Genomic DNA, 24557 nt, shown 5'->3' on the forward strand with positions numbered 1-24557 from the left:
CCCTTATCGCACTCACCATTCAAACTTTGCTCTCCCCTTGCACCGAGGTGCCTATAAAGCCAAAATACAAAGAACAGTAAACCACAAAACTATTGACATTGCCAATGCTTGTTTTGAAAGATTGCCTAGCCTTTACCAACCACGTGTCATTACTCGCGGAAGCTTAAGGCTGCAGGGGTGTGGCGTGGGAGGGAGTGAGGCACAGAGCGAGTGGCGCACGGTCCGGGGGAGCCTGGATTGTGGGCTTATACTAAAGGATACAGCCTGCCATCCAAGCTCTCTGATTGGCTAGCGTCCCACCCAGGGTGCTAATGTTTTTAATACAATCTTTTCTAATTCATCTTGTTGCTAACTGGGGCAATGTGGGATGCTTTGCACCTCTCCTCCTGTTTTCAGCCACAGCATGGCATCCGGCTCTTTCTTGCCATGTTCGGCTTGCACTACTTTGCACGCAGAAGGATACCTCCAGCATGTAATGTTTGGGCAGCAATAGTCAGTGCAATGGGTCGCCACAGCTTTCCACGCGTGTACATGAAAACTGTGAACAATGGTGGCTCAGCCACTAATCGGACACATTTAAAAAGTGGTGAATGCAGGTCAACCTTTTTGTCATTTGCTGGACAACCGAACAGAAGAATGACCTCAGAGTTCTAATTCTGCACACTGCTGTAATTGGCTAGGTAGCAATGCTGCACACTGCTGTAATTGGCTGGGTAGCAATGCTGCACACGGCTGTAATTGGCTGGGTAGCAATGCTGCACACGGCTGTAATTGGCTGGGTAGCAATGCTGCACACTGCTGTAATTGGCTGGGTAGCAATGCTGCACACGGCTGTAATTGGATGGGTAGCAATGCTGCAAACTGCTGTAATTGACTGGGTAGCAATGCTGCACTTGGCTGTAATTGGCTGGGTATGATGTGATATAGCATTTATAACGCGCCTATACACAAATGTTTCAAGGCGCGACGAGGCAAGGGAGGGGGAACTGAGGGAAGACGATCTTACTAGGCCAGGCGTCATTCGATCGCGCAAGTGCGAGGGAAGGGGGGTAGGAAAAGTGTGGGGGGGAGGGGAAAGTGCAGTACATGGCATAATAAATAACAAGATAAATAAAAGAGCGGCCAGCTGGTGGCTGTGCAGGATGAGTGCAGACATAAGAGCTGGTGGGGGGAACTGTAGGGATTCAGAAAACAGTCCCCAGGTGCAGGGGTTGCTAGGAGGGCAGTGAAGGAGTGCAACTGACAGGGCTAGGGCCCAAGATCAGAAGGGTGGCCAGGTAACCAGTGCAGTCTCAGTGTCAGCCAGGACTTCAGCAGATGAGAGGGGGAGAGAAAGCAGAAGCAAAGAGGAAGGGTTTAAAGTGCTTCCGGAACCGAAGATGGTATTCCTCAAGTTTCAGGGAGGCAGGGAGGCTGTTCCAGAGGGAGGCCCCAGCCGAGGAGAGAGATCTACCACCAACCCGTTGCTTGGAGAAGTGACTGGCCATGAGGGAGTTGGAGGCGGAGGAGCAAAGAGCTCGAGAGGGAAGATATTTAGGAAGAGAGAGTTGAAGGTATTGAGGCCCCAGGGCCCAGAAAGCCTTGTGGATGATGCAGAGGGTTTTGAACTTAATCCTCGCAGCCACAGGGAGCCAGTGCAAAGATTTCAGTCCTGGAGAGATACAATCCGTGGGCTTGAGGCCAAGGACAAGTCTCGCAGTCCTGTCTGGATGATTTGCAGAGGGTGTAGAGTAGAGGCAGGCAGATTTAGAAAGAGGCTGTTGCAATAGTCCAGTCTACAGAGAACCAGAGCTCTGGAGACAGTGAGCTTCGAGGGGAAGGAGAGGAAAGGAAGAATACCTCTGAGGAGGTGCAGCTGGTAGTGTGAGAAAGAGAGTGTGGAGCCGAAGATGACCCCGAGGTTTTTTGCCTTGCAGGTAGGAGCAGGAAGAGGGCCAAGAGAGGCGGGCCAGAGACTACAGGAAAGGAGGGAGTGGGTGTGCCGATGAGGAGAATCTCAGTCTTACTGGCATTGAGGCAAAGGTCACTGGCAGCACACCACTCCTGGAAAGCAGACAGACAGTCAGAGATGAGGGACAGAGAGGAGGTGGCCGAAGGTAGCCTGAAAATGAGCTGAGTGTCATCCGCATAGCACTGAAAGATTAGGCAAAGAGCAGCAATATGGTGGGCAAGGAGTGCCAGGTATTGGTTGAACAGCCAGGGAGAGAGGTTAGACCCTTGGGGGGCACCACAGGTAGAGAAGAAGATAGCAGAGAGGAAGGACTCGAGTTGGACCTGGGAGGGTTAGTCAGTGAGGAAGGAAGTCAGCCACGCCAGGGCCTGACTGGTGATTCCAAGGTTATCACAGAGACAATTTAGCAGGATGGCATGGTTGACAGTGTCAAAGGCAGAAGAAATATCAAGCAAGATGAGGACACAGGGGCTGTTAAAGTCAAGGTTGGAGAGCAGGTCTTCACGGATGTTCAGGAGAGCAGTTTCCGTGCTTCTGGCAGCTCTGAAGCCAGACTGATGGTCGTGAAGACAACCAACAGTTCAGTGTGGAGATTAAGCTGGCCCAGTTTCTCCAGGAGCTTGCCCAGGAAGGGAGTGATGGAGATTGGGCGATAGTTAGCCAGGCAGGAGGGATCGGCAGAGGGTTTCTTAAGAAGAGGGTGCACAAGGGAGTGCTTCAGTGGGGATGGGAAGACTCAAGTGGCAAAGGAGTGGTTTCAGAAGTCAGCCAGGGCAGGAGCAAGGGTGTCAATGTGGTCCTTGATGGTTTTGGAGGAACAGGGGTGAACCTGTTTTGATGAGATTTTCATAGATCGGACTTGTCTAGAAACCTTGTCTGTGGAGAACAGGGGAAAGACAGAGAAGGATTGAGGAGAGGTGGCTGCAGAATAGTCAGGAAGAGCAGGGAGAATACGGAGGGAGGGGAGAGGAGGAGAGTGAGGGCAGGATGTCCTGAGTTTTAGAGATGAAGTGAGAAGCCTGTGCCGAGCAGAAGGCCTGGGAAGGGACAGGAGACATAGAGACTGTTGTAGGATTGGCCAGTTCCTTGCAGATTTTAAAGAGTTCAGTCGAGTTGTTAGATGCCGTGGAGACGCGGGCATGGATATGAGCTCTCTTCTTGGTGAGGACATAGAGACGGTATTTCCTTTGGAGCAGGCGGCAGGCCAGTTTGTCAGAGGATGTACAAGAAGTACGCCATTTCCTCTTGGCCACCCTGCACTTGTGTTTAAGGGCGAGGAGGTCTGAGTCGTACCAGGAGTTGCACTTGACTTTGGGCTTCAGGCGGATCCTTATGACAGGGGCAAGGATGTCAAGAGTATCAGGTACACCAGAGTGGAGCGTGGAGAGGTCTGGGTCAGGGTGAGAGTCAGCCAAAGGGGAAGAAGAGGGTTAGAAAGTGACGGCAAAAGCCTCAACTGATACACGCTTCATTGTTCGGATGACCACGAAGGTGGATGGCAGTGATGGAAGTGGCTTGGCCTGTGGGGTAGAGAGGGTAAGATTGGAGGAAAGGAGAAAGTGATCGCTCCAAGAGAGAGGAGTGGTCGGAGGGATAGAAAGGGGTCGGTTTGAGGAGATCAGAACATCCAGAGTGTGCCTTGCAGAGTGAGTCGGGCCAGAGGGGAGAATAGGGAGTGAGAGAGAGTCGTAAAGGTCACGAAAGAGTCCAGAGGGAGGACAGTAAGTATCCAGGTGGAAGTTGAAGTCTCCAAGAAGAAGGAGTTGAGTGGTTGAGGCCAGGAGTGAGGAGGAGAGGTCAGCCCACTCAGAGAGGAAGGAGGAAATCTGACCAGTTGGCCGATAGATAGTTGCCACATTAAGGGAATGGCTAGGGGAGAGAGAGAGAGCCTGCAGACAAGGCATTCTAAAAGTGGAGTAGGCCTCCGTAGGAATGACAGAGGCAGGGATACACTTGGGGAAGATCAGGACTACACCCCCTCCAGAGCGGTTGGACCTCGGGGTGGAGAGGATCTTGTAGGGGAGGAGTGTGTCAAAGCTTGTGATAGAGCTGGCCATGAACCATGTCTCGCTGTGACCGAGGACATCGAGGTCAAGTTCTTCCAAAAGGTGGCAGATATCAGAGGAGTGTTTGACAGCTGAGCGAAAGTTAAGAGTGGCGATGTGGAGAAGATTGCCATCCTTGAACGACTTCCGGGGAGGGGTACAGACATGAGGTCCACCCTACGGAGGTATGGAAGGAGCCCGAGGGGCGGCAGGGAGGGAATGAGAGGGCAAGTTAGCCGAGGAGGAGGCAGCGGGGGGAGGCGAGGAGGCCGTGGAGGGGTGTGGGGGGATAGCAGGAGAAGAAAGGAAATTGATGAGGCACGGGAGGCGTCTATCAAAGAGGTGAAGGTTGGCCTACGTTGTCTAGTCCTGCTGCACCAGCAAACATTGAAAAAAGAAAGGGGAGAGGGGTTTAAAGTGATCCAACTGAGTCCTGGATCCACACAGATAGTTTGTTCTGACCCAGGAAACTGCATTTGAGGAGTACAGAATCCTTAATTATGTTCAAAACGCAATATAGAGCTTGTGCTGCCGGACAAGCAGCTTCAAGGTTCTGATAGGCAGAATAGTGAGACCTGAATGTTAAAAAAGACGTGTCATTGTGTGGAAACAGAAAAATAATATGAGGCCGGGAAGCCCAAAAGAAACACACCAACACAGGTTACAAAGAACATACAAGTGCTTTATTCAAAAGCTACAACAGTTACCAAAGTCAATTGACAAACGGATAGCTATTCGGCTCTCAGAGTAACGTAACGAACTTCAACGAAGGTTCGATGCATTAGTTGGAGAGACCGTACATTGGAATATTTAGGTCTTTTATACGCTTTGTCCAGCCCTTGGCCAACCCTCTCGCGGTTAACCATCCTAGGAGTCGGCCTATGGGTTCCTTGCCAGGTCAATTCTATAATATATGCATTTTGATTAGTTTCACTGATATAGTTGTACATTTACACATAGGTCAACAGTAGGACAAGGTCTCAGTTCGCGACCCCGACAAGTGGCCTGCAGGAATATTAATTATTCGTGTGTACGGAGGTCACAACGGCCAGAATTTTGCTCATTCGGCCTCCATTTTGATGTTCAGGGTGACTTCCATATAACAAGAGAACCTAAAATGGCGGCTTAATCCAAGATGGCGACCTACATTACTTTCTCTAAGGTCAAGACCTTGCCGCAGAGTTTGTTCGCATATGATGTTTAGACAACTTGGCGTAGGCCAATACACATACAATCGTTGCGATAGGGGGCATAACATTGTTTTAATTCCGACAATTGCAATCTTCTTTAAGCATTCAACATACATTATTTATAAAATGAGTACAAACATGTTGGAATGAATTGATTAAAGTGATATCTATATTGCGAGGTGTGGATGTGACTTATAGGCACCTTGATTTTAGGCCACAGTTCATCAGATTGCTAGGCACGTGGGCTATATCTATTGGTTCATACCTGAATAGTCACTAATCTGATGGTCTCAACCTTCGGTTTCCCCACCCACTGCACACCCATGATTCACAAAAATGTTACCCATGTATAACTTATCTGTCTCCTGTTATCTTCCTGTACAACCACCCCCAGTGTTACTGTCACTGACACCCGTTGCTCAGCATGGAAATAGGAAAAGGTCTCTTTCTATTGCGACTCCCTTTCTGTTTTCCATGGCAGCCATTTTGGAAACCTTTGTTTACTTTTATGAAAACACATTCACATGGGCCAATGTGGGTCCCAATAGAGAATATACCCTTGGCAGGTTGTATCAAGGATGGCACAGGCCCTGTTACAATCCAGTACAATCAACAGCCAAGGCTGTTAGTGTTTAATAAGTATTAGATAAACACCTAGAAAACCTGAGAATTAGTATGTAATAGGAAGATCTGAAAAGACAATCTGGTTTGACTCTGATTGTAGAAAAGGCGAACTACAAAACAAAATATCTAAGAAATGGAAATCATGAACCGGCGCAGAAGGGCAAGGTTTGTTCTGACAAGAACAATAACAGTCTGGATTATTTGTAGGAATTCTGTTTGCTTTACCTTGCTCTCAGCAGTCAGGTGATGAATGATCACAAGATCTGCCCCTGTTCCCACTCATGATATTCAAGGTGGATTTTTAACTTCGATCACCCTCTGGGGATTTGATGTAGAGAATTTGCTAGCTGATATTACCAGGTTCTCTGTGGATAACAGCGACATATGTAGAATTTCAACGAGATATGACATGATATGATATGATAGTTTATTTATATAGCGCCTATACACAATGTGTTTCAAAGCGTGTCAAGGCAAGGGAAGGGAACAAGGGAAAATACAATTACATTCTTATAGGCCATGAACATTAAGGATGTGAAATTAACTATTGTACTCGGCCTGACGACATTTCAGATAGTGCAAGAGCTAAGACATAGATAAGGAAGGGGGGGGAGAGTGCGAAGGAAATGGAAACAGACAGGCGACTACTGTACTAGGCCTGACGACATTTCTGGTAGAGCCGGAGAAAAACAAAAGGTGAGGGAGAGGGGTGCAGAAAGGGAGGGAAGAAAGAAAACAAGCAACTATCGTACTAGGCCTGACAACATTTCAGATTGTACTGGATAGGGGGTGGGGGGGACAGACGAGGTTGCTATCATACTAGGTCCAGGGACAATTCTGATAGAGTAAGTGCATAGAAGAAAGTAAGGGGAGGAGTGGAGGAGATAGGAGAAGGGAGAGGAGGCGAGAACAGAGAGTAAGCAGTCAAAAAGAGTGGAGAAGCAAGAGGGGAGGGTGAATACAATTGCAGAAGTCAGTAGTAACACATCATGTTGCAAACCAGGATACAAGATGAAGACGGGAACAGCATGATACAGGGCCACCATGAGTACAAGATGCGAAGAAAGTCCAGCATGAGAGTTGAGAAAGGGTGACGCACCGTGAATCAATAAGTCCATAAAAGTCAAATCCAGCATTGGCCACAAGACGGTGATGGTGAAACCAGAATGTATCAGGACAAACACCTGCAGAAGTAGGCTGGAGGGGGGCAGGTGGGGAAGCCGGGTAGAAAAATCAAGCAAAACAGGCAACACCTGTGTGTGGGAAGGGGGGGGGGCACAAGGGAACATCATGGGGGACCAGAGACGATGGGGATGGCCTGTGGGGACAGAGTGGGTAAACACATGTTGGTGCCTGCTAATCTGCTGTCTGAGCAGGGGGTCGGCCGCTGGGTCCTCCTGGTCCGAACAGGTCCAAACAGGAATTGTCCTTTTCTTTGTTTGCCCTTTGCTTCGGACGCCCGGGCATGAAACGCCCTTGATCTAGAAGTTAAGAGCAGGAAGGAAGAGGCAGGGCTAAGAAGGTGGGTGGTGCTTAGGCCAGGTGACCAAGATCCACTTGCACCTGCTCCCCAGCTACAAAGGAAAAACAGCTGGAGGGCTCCTTAAGTAGCGAAAGGAGCGACAAGCAGGAAGGCACCAGGTGGGCGGGGCTTTGGCCAGGTGGCCTAAATCCACTTGCACCTGCTCCCCAGGATGTGACGTACCAGTTTGTATTTGACTGCCTCGTTTGGACAGAGTCCTACATGCATATGGTCTTTATACGACTGCAATGTATGGCAGGCTGAAAATAAAATGACTCGACAATAACTGATAATACTCCAAAATTACTGATATATGCTTACATTACGTCAACGCCTCTGCAGAGTACAACCACAAGTCCACATGCCCACGTCAGCTATTTCCAGGTGATGCATGTTAAGGATACATTGCCCTGGTTGACAAACATGGAAGTACAATGTTCTTTGGGATTCACACAGTCAAATATATAGGCGTTTGTTAAGACAATCTTCACTTATTCCTTTACACCCTGAGCGTGCACACACATATCAGCATATCAGCCGGTGGGCTGCACCGGGTAATATTACCAGGATTGTGAAATAAAATGTTGCTTGACACCATGCACTATAAGGCAAATAAGGTCATTTTTAATATTATTTATTTATTTGTGTATAGTTCTATTAGAACTTTTACAAAATTAATTAACAGTACTTCTTCCATTATTTAACCACATACAAATTCGAACATGTTAAAACAATTAATTCACAATAATACATCACGGATTAAATAAACTTCTCACAAACATAAGTGTGGTTACTTAACTACAATATTGACAATAGATCACTATTGAAATGTTATTTAACAACCTCCCAGTGCAATACCCAGGACTGTGGCCTTTATTAACCAGATGTGGAGACCAAGCGAGGGAGAAAGAAAATGTGGGTGAGAGAAGTATCACCAAATAAGATGCTAGCCTACACTTTATTAACCATCCTACCTAATACACATTCCTTAACACAATAAATAAAGTTTTCTATTAAAAATCTTCTAAAAACGATCTTCTAAAAGTCACACGATTATAATATCAAGAATTGGGGAAATAGCCTCAGTAATGCTGATCATTATTTTGTTGTATCAGATGGAAGACACTGTTGAATTATGCACCACAGATGATACAGAGCAAGGTAAGAGCTTTCTGTTTCTGGATTTAAACAATAGGACCAGAAGTCATCTTCCTTAATTGAATCATAATTTGACACCATATGTCCCAGAGTGGTCATATAATCAGTACCCTGTTACTGAGCATTCAGTGAGTAGGTGCCTTGAGGTCTCCAACATCCCTGGTGCTTTACACAGCCGACAGATTCTGTCTTTAAGCGGGATACCCAAGGAACCTCCCAAATTGACTAATGTAGGCAGCTGGTTAATTCTCAGTTTTAATCGAAAACGCTGGACTGATATGTTAGGACATTTTCTTAAGTATCTCTGTGGTTTAAGGTATTTATGCACCATCAGGGTAACATAGGTGTGACTTCTAATCATAGCCAAATGAACGCCAGAGCTTGATGCCATCAGTGCCAATAATTGGTATTCAGGAGCTGTGTTGATTTTAATATGAAGAACACCTTGTCTAATTAGCAACTCGCTTTTAAGAGACACCGGTCCCAACTCTAATCTAAGATATTCCACGGAAGTAGATTTCCGCAGTCTCAAAATGGTTTTCCAAAATACTCCCTCTATTATCTCCAACCACTGTAGGTCTCCCATGGCGAGGGCCTGAAGTCCATATAAAACCATGGGGCAAAAGCATTGCTTTTTGAGGGTGAGTATTCCGTCCATCGAGAATCCCGCTGTGTTTCTGGCAAAGTTACAAATAGGATGGGTCATTCGTTTAGCATTCGCTTTCTTCAAGGTTATAATGTGTGTATGGGCCCTACTCGTACTCATGTCAAGTCCCAAATATGGGTACGATATCACATAGTCCACCTTTATCTTTTTTGGTGTAACTACCAAGACCTTAGTTTTCGCCATATTAATGTGCATCTCGTTAGTCACCACCTAATTAACCAACGATTCAAACATAGCTTTAGCCCCCATATATGTATAGTTAAGCATAACCAAGTCATCGGCGTACAGCATACAGGGGATGGAGCTACCACCCACCTTTGGGCTACATCCCCTGTCCGCTGCCAGCCAAGCTGGGAGATCTGCCGTAGATAGGTTGTAAAGCAGTGGCGCGATGGTACAGCCCTGCTTCACACCTTTCTTATGGGGACTTAGATAAGCTCCCGTCTTGATTCATCCTTACACGTGCATGTGTATTAAAGTGCAAACCTTTTAATGTCGCTACAATCCAAACTGGGCATCCATATTCCCGGAGCTTATTCCACAGCCTGTTACTTTTAACTCCATCAAAGGCTGATTTAAAATCCACGAAAATAATATATAATGTACGCCCGCCTATATCCAGGGCCCCACATATCAGATGGTCCAATATTCTAATATTATGGTTAGTATCACAACCCAGTCTAAACCCTGTCTGCATGATTGGGAGTATATTTGCCTTATCTGCCCAAGTCTGGAGTTCCCTGCGTACCAATGTAGAGCATTTTTCCCACCACATCCAATAGTGACAAAAGTCTATAGTTATCAGGCATAAGCTGGTCACCCTTGTTATGTACTGGCAACAATATAAATTGCCATGACGTGGGAATTGTTTGCGTAAGGCAGACCTTCTTAAAGAATATACTTAATATACTTGCCCAAGTCTCTGGATTTTGTTTTAGTGCTATATTCACGAGACCATTAGGTCCAGATGCTCTAGAGCTCTTAAGGCTGAGAATTATACAATATATTACCCCATCATCTATTAGCAGACCCCAAACCCCCTGGCTCTTGCTCCAGAGGTGTGTCTAACTCAACTTCCCCATTTTGTTTTAAGATATGGGCCATCCAATCGTACTCACAAATCAGATTGAGTAGACAGTTATTTTGGTCCCCCTTTGCCGAGACTAGCAAATCCCAAATTTTCTTATGATCTAGCTAACACAACAAACATTTCCTGCCAATTAGCATTAAGGGAAGAACTCTTCCACCTACGGAGCCAGCCCTCATATTGTTTTTTAATCACTGTGGTACGGTCAACAGCTCACGAGCTGAAAGCCCACCATTCCGGGCCAATCGTACTTCGCTACGCATGTATCTTTGAGAGTCTCGAATGGCACTATTTGTCACATGTATAATCATGCCTTTTTGTACTAACGGCAGCCACGCAATTAGTTATGTTACCAATCCATACTGCTATTCCTTCACTACTCATAGTTAAAATAACTGAGAAGTCCTTCTCTCTAAGTCCTACTATATAGGCAGCAAATAAGGTCATTTTTCTTTTTATTGAACTGTGGGTCACTAGAGTCTGCAAATATCCTTGAAATGAAAGGTAGAGGAATGCAGTTGTGCAGGTGTGCAGCTTCTAAATGTCACTAAAGATAAAGTCACTGATTGCACATCAAAGCAGGGCACGACCGCTTTTGTCTTGGTTGTTTGTGCTGATAGAGTGTTGACAGATGCTTTCTGGGGGACTGCAGCTTTAACAATGTAGCAGAAGCAAATTCCCTGTTGAATGCTGTCTACCAGGACACACAACGATAAGTTACAGCTCAATCATTCATTTTCCTTGACATACCTCGGATTAGCCAGCAATCTATGGAGAAAACCACATATGTATGGTTCTACGTTGAAATACAGAATTTAAAAGAACGAGACTGAAAAGGCTAAATTCGAAAATGCCTTTTTGTTTTTGCATTGAAAAAAAAAAGTATTGCCGGTGGAGACCCTCCACTGCCCCGTCCACAGATCCCCCCCTTCCTTATTTCGTTACCTTACCCCACCCCATCTATATTTTGCTTAAAATAGTGCAAATAAATTGGAATAATTTGATCAAAAAAAGTGCCGTTTTCGGCTTCGTTATTTTGCAATTCGTTCTATAGTTCCTGATCTCATCCATCTAAATAGCTAACATCAAACAAGTGTTATTGTAGATACAATTTGTTGGGGGACATAATTGATTGTTCTGCCTATAAATGTGTGACTGATGATACTATAGATCCCCTACAAAATGATCTCAGGTGTAGATCTTTTTTTTAAAAAAAAAATACTATTCTTAACATTACTTGTTGTTTATTGTTTGAAACCTTTATAATTACTGCTCTGCAATGCCATATACAAACGTTCAAAATGTACTTTGTACAAAAGCGCAAAAAGTTCCTCTTAATCAACTCTCCGTTAATCAATAATCATGCAAATGTGACACACACTTAGGTGCTGAACTAAGTTATAAATGCCTGTCACTTAACATGTTCTGAACAGTGCACAGTCAAACTCTCTATAGACTTTGCTCTGACAGTTCCTTGTTCATTCCAGTAATAAAAAATATGCTCCATTTTCTATACATGTGATAAAGAAATGCAGAAGAGCCAGTGAAGCCTGTTCAGCCTCTTCCCCTGACAGGAGCTTATTAACACAGCAAGTTCTGATTCCCCTTGCATTACATGGTGGATCCAAGACTTGTACTCCACTTCACTAATGCCAGGTACATCCAAAGGAAACCTGGTCATCAGTTTCAATAGTGCTGCCACCACATTTACAGATTCTTTCTTACCACTTAGCACACCAGCTGCTGCCAACCTCCCACCTCTGCTCTTATTTTCTGTTTTCCTACATGGCCTCAATAAAACACCCCAGAGATTCATTGCTGGCTAGGAATCAAGATGCTGCTGAAAAGCCTGGAGAATGAAAGGCAGTAAATATATGTTTAAGGATTTTATGTAATAACTTTTCCTCAATCACCACTCAACAATTTAATATGAGCAAACTCCTTATCGATGAATCCATCAATTGGGTGGTATTAAATCAGACATCTTCGACTCAGTTTTTCCAAGAACATCTATTAAAGCTGCCCCCCCCACACTGCTATCTCAACTCATCATGAGGAAAACCTTAAAACAAAATGTAGGCATAGCTTGGATATAAAACTATTATATTTACAAGTATCAGTGGCCTTCTTTACTATGGATTCAAAGGATACCGTCAATTATGATAACACGACTGCCATGGACCCTCAAACGGAAATAGAAGAATAAAGAAATCTACTCACTTTGGCAGGGAATCAGATCTAGAAGCCGAATCGTAATCTCATTGTTGTCACTTTCATACATTTTTTAAGATTACTCTGCAAGTTTCTTTCAATTACGGTGAAGAATGTTTTAACAGTTGTTCATGCACGAATAAACCCTATATGATTGTCTGTCATTATCATGTTTTTTTTTTTTTGCATCTGTTTGTTTTTGTTGAGTTAAACTACTTATGATTCTTTTTTGAAATTTTAGAATTTCAATAAAACATACAAACATATTTTAAATATAACATGTCAGCGTTCTTGTTGAACATCACAGCGTTAGCGATAGCAACGGTGTAGTTGTATAGGTTGCACTCTGCATTGGAAGGTCACATTGACATATGCTTATAACTTTGGCACCATCTTACAAACATCATGAAACTTTCCCAAAAGAATTTAGACCCGGATCGAAATATCGGAATAGGTTTGGAAAGTTCCATGCCGTTCCACCCAGAAGCAGACAATGTATAATGCGGTCTCTAATGTTACATTTCACATGCAAAATCCAAATGGAAATATTTGCTCTCATCTACAGCAAAAACGCTGTATAGATTTGTACAAAAGCTGCAGCAAGAGCTGCCATCTGGTCACGCTCTTGGTCTTCACATAGTTTCCTGATAATAAATCAAAGCAGTTACTTTTTTAATCCCCAATACGTGGCCAGAATCTATGGAAATTGCGATAGTGTTATCTGGGTTTGCAGGCTTAATGACAGAGTTTATATGTGACAGTTGGCAAAATTATGCACTGTGTCCTTATTAATGCCCATTCTTTAGTGTGTTAGGCTTTGAAAGTTCACAAACTCAACACTTGAAATGACTAGACTGGCCATCAAAGAAACTTGGCTTACATCTCACTTTGGCCCCACGCTTTCTCTTGCACCTGACAGGACCACGGAGGGGGTGGGGGGGGGGGGGTCATTTTGAAATTACTCCTGCACAGGCAAACTCACTCATGTGCCTAAAGCTTATTTGTAGACTTCTGGACACTGGCCGCCAGTCTCTCCATTTTCTAATACTGTAACACCCTCCTCGCAGCCCCCCCAAGCTGAATGAGGTCTTCACAGAAGCTCTTCGGGTGCTAATCCTGCCTGCTCTGAAGACGACTAATGCAATAATCCTTTTAGTTGACTTCAAACTTGGCTTTCACGATCCTAGAGACACCTCTGCCTTGGATCTATGGAACGCATTGAGAGATTGAGTCTTTGTGCAAGCAGTCACCATTCCCACACACATAAAGCTTTTCGCCTCAAATCAGATGCTAATGGGAAATATCAGCACTAGTAACATTTGCTGCCAGCAACCAGACTGATCAGACCCTTAGTGCGTTTTCTGCAGTAATGCAGTCCTTCCATTGAAAAAATCCTTTAACCAACACTTACGTGCCTAAGCTAACTCAACAAAGAGGACATGTGATCGTCTAGGGGAGCATCCTATCTAGGGTTTTAATGAAGATGGTGGACAAAAATGCACAGCTCTCTGACCTTGAGCGCTTTTATAACAAGTCCTAACTACAGTCATGGGGGTCATTCCAAGTTTGGAGGTAGCCATGGTGCGATTAGCACCATGGCTGCTGAAAAATATCTTCCTCGCTCCTGTTATCTGTTCCAGCTATAGGCCAACTTCCAGCTGCACTTTCCTGCTAAGAATCCTGGATAAGGTAATGTTGAAGAGCAATTACATGCCTCTGCAGGAAATCCCGTCCCCTACCACCGATATGTTGGAAGCCTGAGATTGTGCCATGCCTAACACCAGCAATTCTGCCAATTCCACAGCCAATGTTTGAAAGAAGGTACCCACTGAGAAATCCCTTTCGAATATATCTCTGAAGAGATGATAATCTGAGGGAGGAACTCCCTGAAGGAATATGAAAAGGAGCAAAAAGAGGAGCTGGTGATGTCATGAAAGACGAGCGTGACACCCTGAAAATACTGGCTGAAGAGAATGCATGGAACTGATGACAAAGTTAAGAATCGAGTAAAACTTTCATATGTGAAAAAAAAGATTGCACGTGCGCCAATCACTGCAGAAAATGCAAGCCGTTTAATAACTGTACAGATGCTGTAACGCAAGTAGATTAAGTAATCTTAGAAGCTGGCTATACGTAGTGAATAGACTGCAGGCGAAGTCGCCAATGTATAGAAACTGGACATCAGTGTCATGAATTTAGTAAAGCAGGACCCATGCAGAGAAAAGGCGAGATCTGTGTCACAGCAAGAATAAGATTGTGGAAATAAATGCTGGGGCTGTTTGGCCTGGTATCAAAGCTGAATCAGCAAAGGTTGGTTATCTAGTCTTGAAGAGATTAAACTTGCTCGAGCTGAATCATCCCTTGTTAAGGTGCAAAGAAAGAACACCAAGCGTGCCAAGTTTTATTCATTTAAAACATTTAAATGCTGCAAAATGGACCAATCGTGGTCTCATGTCACGTGAACCAAGGATGGAAATAGAGTTGAGCGTGGAGTTCTAGAACAACAATAGGGAAAGCCTGTACTCCCATATATTCCCACAGACAAATTTGCAAGGCCAATTTCAAAGACAATCTTCATGGCAGATGGAATGGGTGATGAGAGATGTTGGGCCAATTGGGTGGGGAGGTAAGGTCAAGTCCATCTCCTGGCATGTGGATCTGAGCTTACATGCTGCTAAGTGAACTGAATGTTACAGACATGGCACGAGCGTGTGAACCAAATATAAGGGCCGTATAATGAAGTGCCTTATAGTTTGAGAGCCGATGATATACAGTGTAATTCATAGTGTTGAAGATGACATGTTTTAGATGTAGGCATAAATTGTCCACCTGACAGTAGATAGCCAATCCCAGTCCCCTTATATAAAGTATATGTATATGTTCCCCTTGAACGTGTCACAATCCCTCTTAGGTTTTTCTTATTTGCCACGTAGTATGGCGTCTCATCTGACATATTTTCTGCATGTAAGGATGTTTTTATGAGAAATGCACTGAGAGCTCGAGCAAACATCCGTTGATGTCCATTGTAACTCCCTGTTTTAGATATTTGTTAATAAAACAGCACCTTTGCCATCTTCCTGAGTTGCTTCGATTATTTGGTGTCAGTGTTATTCTGCAATGCCATCCATTGCATTCACGGTACTGAAAGGGCCACAGGCTCACATGGTAGCAGTGCGGATGGTTGGAAAAAATCCAAACTAGTTTGTCTCCAGATTTTCGGACGATCAGGCATCCTCCGCCATTAGCCGGAAGATCGCAGGGTGGATAGCGGCTGATAAAAATACATTTGCAAGAAGAACCAAGATGGTGGGCAGGTCCCCCTTTTACGAAATCCCTGCCCAGTTTCCACAGGGGCTCTGCAGACGGAAGGCAAAATGGTCAGATTGGAGGCAGAGTCGATACCTCAGGCCTCGAGTCGATTAACAAACTAATAGTGAGTAGACTAAGGGGAATGGCAAATTAAGGGGATGGGGTTGTTATCATTTTTAAGTAACGTGAAATTTTGTTTGTAGAAAAGGTAACGCCTAGAGTCCTGGCTCAAGGGAGTTTCAGAAAGAGACATTTCAAATCCCACCAGTGATAGAGCAGAAACATATAACGCGTAAAGAGGTTTACGTAAGGTGATCTCTCAAACCCTGTATAGAGTACAAAGTAAAGGCGAGAGATACAAATGTGATCGCTGTGTTTATTAATGTGTAATGTCGACTAGTCTGTATGTTGTTTGTTAAGTAAAAATATCGAAGAGCGATAGAAGTTGTGATATAATTGAAAAAGATGAGGAGCAATAGTGATTGGTACCAATCAAAAGGTAGAGATAGCTAATTAATACATTAGATGCTTGATCAGCGATTGATGGTGCTCATATTTGTTGTTTTAAAAGCATTGAAAAAGTGGTGATTTAAGCCAGAGTATAAAGGTTATTTAATAAGCCTGGTAAGTATTGACAGCCAATTGAGATTTGTAATTATGGGAGATACTCCTCTGATGCACTTATATAAAACATTAGCAAAGCATATGCCCAAGCTTAAACAGTATAGTGCGGAATGGGTGAAAGGCAGGGCAGATAAAATGTTTATGCCATGGCCACAAGGCAGATCATTGTCAGAAGCAGTATTGCAACACATGACTACATACTTGAATTCTGCGTACACGGGGAAGAAATTAGAGAAAAGATTAGCGATTCTAGATCTCTGAAAAATGTACCAAGAAGAAAGGGAAGTTCCACCACCTGAGGAGTGGATGCTTAGTCAGAGAAAGGGGGAAGGTGTTGAGCCCTCAGCTCCCCTTACCTCACCCGAAGTAAAAGGTGCTAGTATGGAAGAAATAGGGTTATATCCTTTAAAGGAGTTGAAAGCAGCAACAGGGTATACTAATCCGATATACGAACACCAAGCTTATTGTAGCGATGATAGTCCAGAGGAGAATAAGAGAAAAGAAGAGATTTGTCAGATCATACAAGACAAAGAAGAAAGGAGTGAGCAGTCAAATCTGTTGACAGGAATAGACAGGGAGATTAAGAGATGGAAAGGAGAGAAGGAGAAAACTGACGAGATAGCGCTAGTGCAGGACGAATGGATGGGATGGAAGATATACTTAAAATAGATGGCAAAAGCATCGAGGAACTTAGGCAAAGAGAAGATACGGACAAACAAGAAAGAAAAGACAAGCAACGAGAGAAGGGATTGAAAGAAGATGAGCAGAAAAGGAAGAGTAGGACGCGACAAGAACATATATATCAGGAGAAGCAAGCAAAAAAGAAGAACAGGTAGAAGAACGAAGAAAGCTTGACAGTAGACAGACAGCGATACAAGATAGGGATAGAAGAGAAAGAAAGAGAGAAGAGGAGGAAGCGCAAAGACTAAGGGACAAATGATTACAGAGACCAAGGGAAGAAGAGGAAAGACGGGAAGAAGTAAAGAGAGAAGAACAAAGGCAAGAGGGAGAAAGAAATAGAAGGGATGCGAGAAAGCAAAGAGAACTAGATAAAGAAATATAATGAAGACGAAGAATACAGCAGGGTCTTGATACCATTCTCATTCGTAAGGAACCAGTAGGGTCAAGCCCAGAAAAACGATGGGACAGAATAGAAGAGTTCCTTCCGATAAAGGAAGTAACGCAAGGGCCATCTAGAGTAGTATTGGAAGAAGAAAGCTTTGATACTGTGAGCATCGGAGAAAAGAATGATAAGGCCTATCAAGAATTAAAGGAAGGTAGCAAGTATGGAATTCGAGGGAAGAGGGATCAATTCCTAGCATTTCAATTATGAAGCGAAAAATAAATTCTGTTCAGTCACGGATGTAGTGCACTGTTCTCAAGCAGACTCAACCTAGACAAAGGTGAGGAAGATAATAATCACATTAGTTGGGGACAAGACATGTCAGACGAGGAAAGAGAATCCAGTCTTGGGGTAGAATGAGGGAGCAAGTGCGCCGCTGAAGGAAGCCTGCAAATGGATAAAGAAGTAAGATCTGGAACAACCTAAAGATAGGATGCCAAATCCCATATATCCAGAGAGTGTCCCGGAGGACAATCATGTAGTGAGAAGGGAGAATCGCCGCCATATGTGAGCAGGTTAAGGTTGTTTCCAACAAGGAGACATAGAGGGACGATTGTCCCTGCCATGGATAGACTAGTGATGGGAGCTGATTCTGGGTTGGGGTTCACACATTTTCTCTTATTGGAAAAAGGAGGAGCAAGACCACAATATAGCCCCTGGCCGCAGATGGACAAGGATAATTTAAGGTGTAAGCTCCCGAGTTTGACTTTGGGTTCCGGAAAATGGATGCATGAACAAGAAAAAAATGACAGGAGGAATTGACAAGTGAAGAAGGATAAGGAATGCAGGAAGCAGTGGATGCATCGCTGGTGAGTAATCAGCATCCAATGGACCAAGGTGGATATGGATTCATGCCACGAGGCAGAGGTATGGGCCATAGAGGAAGAGGTGGGTTTCAAAATAAACAAGGTGGGTTTCAGAATACACAGTATGAGAATCAGTGTACTCAGGGCGGATATAACCAAGGGGGACTTGTCAGATGGGCACCCCTAAAATGTTGGACTTGTGGGATGGCAGGGCACATTGCACATGTATGTGGGAGCCAAGGGAATGTACAGAATGGACAATTTTCAATAGGGGCGGATAGCTTATCCTCCACCTTATAGCACACAGACTAGAGAAGGGTTCGCCCAAGATCAGACATTGTATCAGACACAAGCGCTGCAAGTGCAGCAGGTACAGCAACAAGAGCGAGTGCAAATGAATCCACCACAAGCGCAGTCGCAACAAGCCCCTATGCAGAGACAAAAGTATGCAACACAGGACAAGTACTGACACCCAGAATAGGTGGTGTCACTGTGGTAGGAGGAAATCCTTTCACAGGGAAGGGGATATGCCTGTACCCACAATAGGACAGCTCACAGGGTGACTTGATGTGTTCAGTACTATCTGTGACTCCAGACCACCAAGGGTTGATATGACGATAGGATTGTTAGTGTATACGGGAAGGAAAATATCCAATGTCGGGTATTGCAATGAATGCTCAAGGGTTCCCTGGAGCTACGAATTTACCGGTCTCCATAGGAGAATGTGACATGTCTGTCCCTTTGTCATATTCACGACAGGCACCAGTTAATATTTTAGGAAGAGATTTGATGAGAAAACTTAACATGACAATTTCATTTATTGATCAGGGAATAGCGTTCCCCACTCCAGGAATACACTATTTAAACATGGGAGAGTACATACTGGCGTTCACGGGGAAAGTGGCTCTGCAAGGCATTCCAGTAGATTCAGAGATTTTTCTGTATGGCGTAAGCATTTTGCTGACATGGCTACCTGGTCTGGTATGGAAGATTGTTAGGATACCTGATGAGTTTTTATTTAGACCACAAATACCTATGGATGAGGAAGATGGATAGACTATTCCTATAGAGTTGGAAGCATCTATAGTATGAAGGGAGATGGCAATGCTCTAAGGGATAGACTATGAGGGTGGACCATGGAGCACAGCGATATCTCTTTCGGAGGGATACAGACTTACTGACATAACTGTTGATATTATGTTTAGGGAAGACTGAAGCGATGACGAAGTGGTGTTCTTCATGAGCATTACATACTGGATAAGGATAGAAAAAAGGTAAGTCCCAAAAAGAATGGCGATAATGCTGCAACTACCAGCATTTTTTCATGAGGATCTTGAAAAGGTGCCGAGTGCCCTATGGACCACAGGCCTCTATGATGTAGGTTTATTGAAGGGGATAGGTGAGGTTAAAATAAAGCTTAAGTCAGGAGCAATTTTACCCCGAGAAAAACATATCCCATGTTCCCAGAAGCTGATGAAGGTATATTTCAGACTATTTCAGCACTGATGAATCAGGGGATTCTGGTGCCATCAGAGTCATTGTGCAATACCGCAGTGTATCCAATTAAAAAATCGAAAGGTGGATTGTGGAGATTTATCCAAGATTTTAGACCACTTAACCAGATTGTAGATGCTGAGTTTCCTTTAGTTCCTAATCCTGCAACAATATTGTGCAGTATCCCAGTAGAAGCTCAGTATTTCACAGTGATTGTTTGAAAAGGCATTTTTCTCGATCCCGTTGCACAAGGTCTCCCAAGACTTAACTTCATTTATGTTTTGCCAACAAAGACTAAAACATACTTGTTTGCCTCAAGGGTATTGTGAGTCCCCATCGATCTTTAACAGGGCCATCCAGATGGATCTAGGCAATATCGATCTTAAAAGTGCTGTAATACAGTATGTAGATGACCTATTGATTTGTAGTAAAACAGAGGACGAGTGATTCTGTCCAACTGACAACTATTTTAGCAGACAAAGGATATTAGGTGGACAAGGAGAAATTACAGTGTTGCTAAGAAGAGCTGAAGCAATCATGAAAACACCAAAACTGAACGCAGCAAGACAGATGCAACAGTTTCTGGATTTGTGCAATTATATTAGAGCCTGGGTGTTTGATTACACCATGTACACAAACCCACTTCTGCAAGCATTAAAGAAAGCACAAGTTGGTAAAACAAATATAGAATGGACTGAAGAAATGGAGGAAGGATTTAAGGAGTTATAAAGAGCAATATCTACGGCCCCAGTCTAAGGGATTCCCAATTATAGCAAGGAATTGTATTTGCTTTCATACACAAATGGGTCAGTAATGACAGCAGTACTTACACAAAGAATCACATTAGGGTATAAACCTTTGGCATATTACAGTGTAATTCTAGACCGAGTTATGAGAGGACACTTCCCTTGCGAACAATCTTTGGCAGCTGCTGCGTTTGCAATTGAGAAGTCCACAAGTATTGTCATGAGCTGCTCCATGACCCTTTACGTGGAGCATGCTCTATTTGCCATTCTAGAGAAACCCAAGGGAACATTGACATCCCAAAGAGCTTCAGCTTATGAGGTAATGATTTCTAACCCAATGATTAAAATTGTAAGATGTAAAATAGTGAACCCAGCCACATTCGTAGCTGAGCCAGTAGAAGAAGGTGATCATGTGCATGACTGTGCCAAATATGTTGAATTTTATGATGATAGACCCCGTGCAAAAGAGAATGCTTTAGTGGGAGGAGATATTCTTTTTATTGATGGTTCTTTGAAAATGTATCAAACTAGCGGGGAAAGGCATTCAGTCACCACAGTAGTAAGACACAGATGAAATGGAGATTTGGAGCTGGTAGCGTGCGCAAGGCTATGTCTCATTTTTCAGCGCAAGCAGCAGAATTAGTAGCGCTTATTATCACGCTTGAGAAACATGAAGGACAGAAATTGACGGCGTACAGTGACTCTGCCTAAGTGACATCAACCATACATGCAGGATCGTCACATTGGAAGAGGAAGGGCTATCTCCATGCAGACGGCTATCCAGTGGAGCGTGCATCCTTATCGGTTAGGCTCATTAAGGCACTACAACTCCCAGTAGCCATAGCGGTCATAAAATGCGCAACACATACTAAACAAAAAGATTTTCTCTTTTACGGCAACAAAGCTGCAGACATAGAAGCCAAAAAGGTGGCTTATTTTCCAGACATTTCGAGTTTTGATACCAAGCATGTTAAAGAAAATTTGGTTACAAACATGTTAGTACAGGAAGGGTTTAATATGCTGTAAATAACCCAATTAATAGAGATTCAGGAAAGCCCACCACAGGAAGAGCAAGAACTGTGGAAATGAAGGGGGTGTTCTTTATACCCCACGGAAGCTTTGTGGTGACAGGAAAGCACTGGAAAGCCAGTGATGCCAGTAACTTTGTTGAAAGTTGGGCTTGAGCAGCTGCATTACCCCGTGCATGTAACTAGAGAAAGTCTTGTTGCCAATATCTCAGAAGACTGGTTCATTCCTAATTTATTGGAACACGTTGCGCTGTTCATGGTGAATTGCATCGTGTATCAAAAGTTTATTGCTGGGCATACATTGAGAATGATTAGAGGAGTAATATCTCAATCGAATGGTCAGTTTAAGCATTTACATATCGACTATGTTGATATGCTGCAGACATTTAATGGATATAGGTATATATTAGTAGCGGCGTGCCCCTTCTCTAGGTGGATCAAAGCAGGTCTGTGTGCACACCATGACACCACTTGTGCAGTGAAGTTTTTAGTATGCAAAGTATTTCCAAGGTGGGGTGTGTGTGAAGTGCTAAGATCCGATAATGGGCTACATTTTGTCAATGAGCTATTCGAACAAATAGGGCTTTTATTAATTATAAAGCACAAGCTCTCTTCTGCGTATCACCCACAAGTGAATGGGATATGTGAGAGACTCAACAGTCTCCTCAAAGAGAGGATCGCCAAGATTAAATTGACTTTGAAAATGGGATGGCTGTATTGCCTACCCCTGGCCTTATTTGCCAGGGTTGGACCACCACCTTAGAATCAGCCAGGGTTGGACCACCACCTCACCCTGCATGAACTAGTAACAGGGCATCAAATGAGAATGCCCCTTACACCTCCGTCTAAGAATAGGAGTGATGCCCAGAGTGTAGCCAAAACTCTAGGTGATGAAATGCATGATTATTTGACATGTATGACTAGTATTTCTTTCATTTCCGATCAGGGGGAAGGTCTAGGAACACGGAAGAAGATAATTCGGTGACCAATCTAAGTGAACTATTACCACAACCTAAGTTATATGTTAGGGACCTCATTCTAATAAAAAACTTCACCCTTAAGTTGCATGAGCTTTGATTTAATGGTCCATTCTGTGTTGAGGAAGTTTCCCCTTCCGCTGTTAAGATTTTGGGAAGACAAGCTTGGTTACATCTGAATGATGTGAAGATTTATAAAGGCGAGACTCTTCCTCTCAACGTTGTTGATCTAGAAGCAAGACACGATGAAGAATTTCTACGTGCGCAGACTCAATTGATGACTAAGAAGAAGGACGATAAGGCAATCAGTGACTAACACGTAGTTCATTTGGACTGGAATTCAATAGACACTTCTTATATATTTTAGCAGGAAGTATAAGGACTTGCAGAGAAATCCAGGGGTTGAAATTAACTTTTGGAAACATATTTAAGCAGTGAATAATCCACCAGAATATTGTATAAATGTCAGTTCTTGATCAGAAATTGGAAGAGCGATCAATATCCAGATTCATTTTGTGGAGAATATCTGTTTTAAGTGATGAAAATACATGAGACCTACCTGAGAGTGACTTTCATTGGCTTGTGTTTGCCGTCTTTGTGTTCATACTTCAATCTTACCCTGCTCTTATCAGAAGAGATGTTAATATTCACACTTTTTTCCAGGATCCTAAAAACGGTTCTGTAATAAGAAGACTCCTCATTGCTGAAATTGAATAAATTGTACAGTTACAAATTTAAAAAGAACCTCAAATGATTGTATTAAAAATGATTGAGGAAGACGACACAATTATAGAGAGAGCACAAGTTCAGCAAGCAGTAAGATGGCACTAAAAATGGTTGTCCAGATTTCTATGCATAATGTATATTTGCATGATTGTTCTTGTTGTCTTTTTGTTCCTTATTTTTCATAGTCTCTGTTATCTTAATGCTTCTACTGAAGAAAGAGCTCCTATGATTCTCCCCAATATGAGTATTAATGATGACAGTTTCCTTGATCGCTATAAGTATGTTAGGAAACATAAAAGGGATGCAGTGGAAGATGATGAAGGAATAAATACCTATCTAGATAATTCAGTTCACCTGGGGAATAACATGGTTACGGGCACATGAAAAAGGTGGCGGAAAGAGCATCTGATGAGAATTGCTATGTCTGCTCTCTCATCCCCTATGCCATGAATACAGTAAGGACTTTCATTTTGAAGGAGGTATCAGTATATGATGCAAAATGCCTCAGCCATCTTGTAGCACGTACTACTCAAGGACAGCTTCAAGGAAGCTGGGCAACCTTGCGTTGGAGATCAAGATGGTTGTTTCCATACCAGGATGACTATATCAAGACCAATGGTCCCTCTAATAATTTTTCTCTACGTGCGTAACTTGTGGGCTGTTGTGTACATATTATTTCCCATGGGCGCAACTGATTAATGAGGTAAGAAACTTTGTGAGCATGCATAGTTAGTGAGCTACTGTCTCTGGATAGAGTTTGGAAAGGAATGCATCCACTGCAATTCTTTCATAATCTGTGTAATATTTGCATTTAACAACAATTTTTTCCAAGCACATAGGCAAAAAAATATTTGAGATGATAAAGACCACACATCAACTAGTCCAAGACTTCAGGATCTGTCTCAGTACCTAGAAAAAGTACTCCTGTGCAGAGAAAACTTTGTTTTAGGCCACTGGATAAACACTCATCCGTATTACAAAAACAAATATTGCTTAATTGATGTAGCTGTAAAACAGAATACAATATTTGCAGATAGGTATTTGCAGAAAGGATAACGGCAACTGAAAGGAATGTGTCAGAAAATATGCCAGAAGGAGTTCATGTGCCACTTTAATTAAGTAATTCAAGGACTAGGAGGACATGTATAGTTTGTGTAAGTATGTGTAATCTGTAATAATGATAATTGCATCAGAATAACTGCACCTCAGAATATGATGGTCAGCATTCCTGGGCCTCTGCTTACTATCCACATTGCGTTGTCCTGTGAG

The sequence above is a fragment of the Ambystoma mexicanum genome, chromosome 13 (genome assembly GCF_040938575.1).
Source record: "Ambystoma mexicanum isolate Mex_15411 chromosome 13, UKY_AmexF1_1, whole genome shotgun sequence".
Classification (NCBI taxonomy): domain Eukaryota; kingdom Metazoa; phylum Chordata; class Amphibia; order Caudata; family Ambystomatidae; genus Ambystoma; species Ambystoma mexicanum.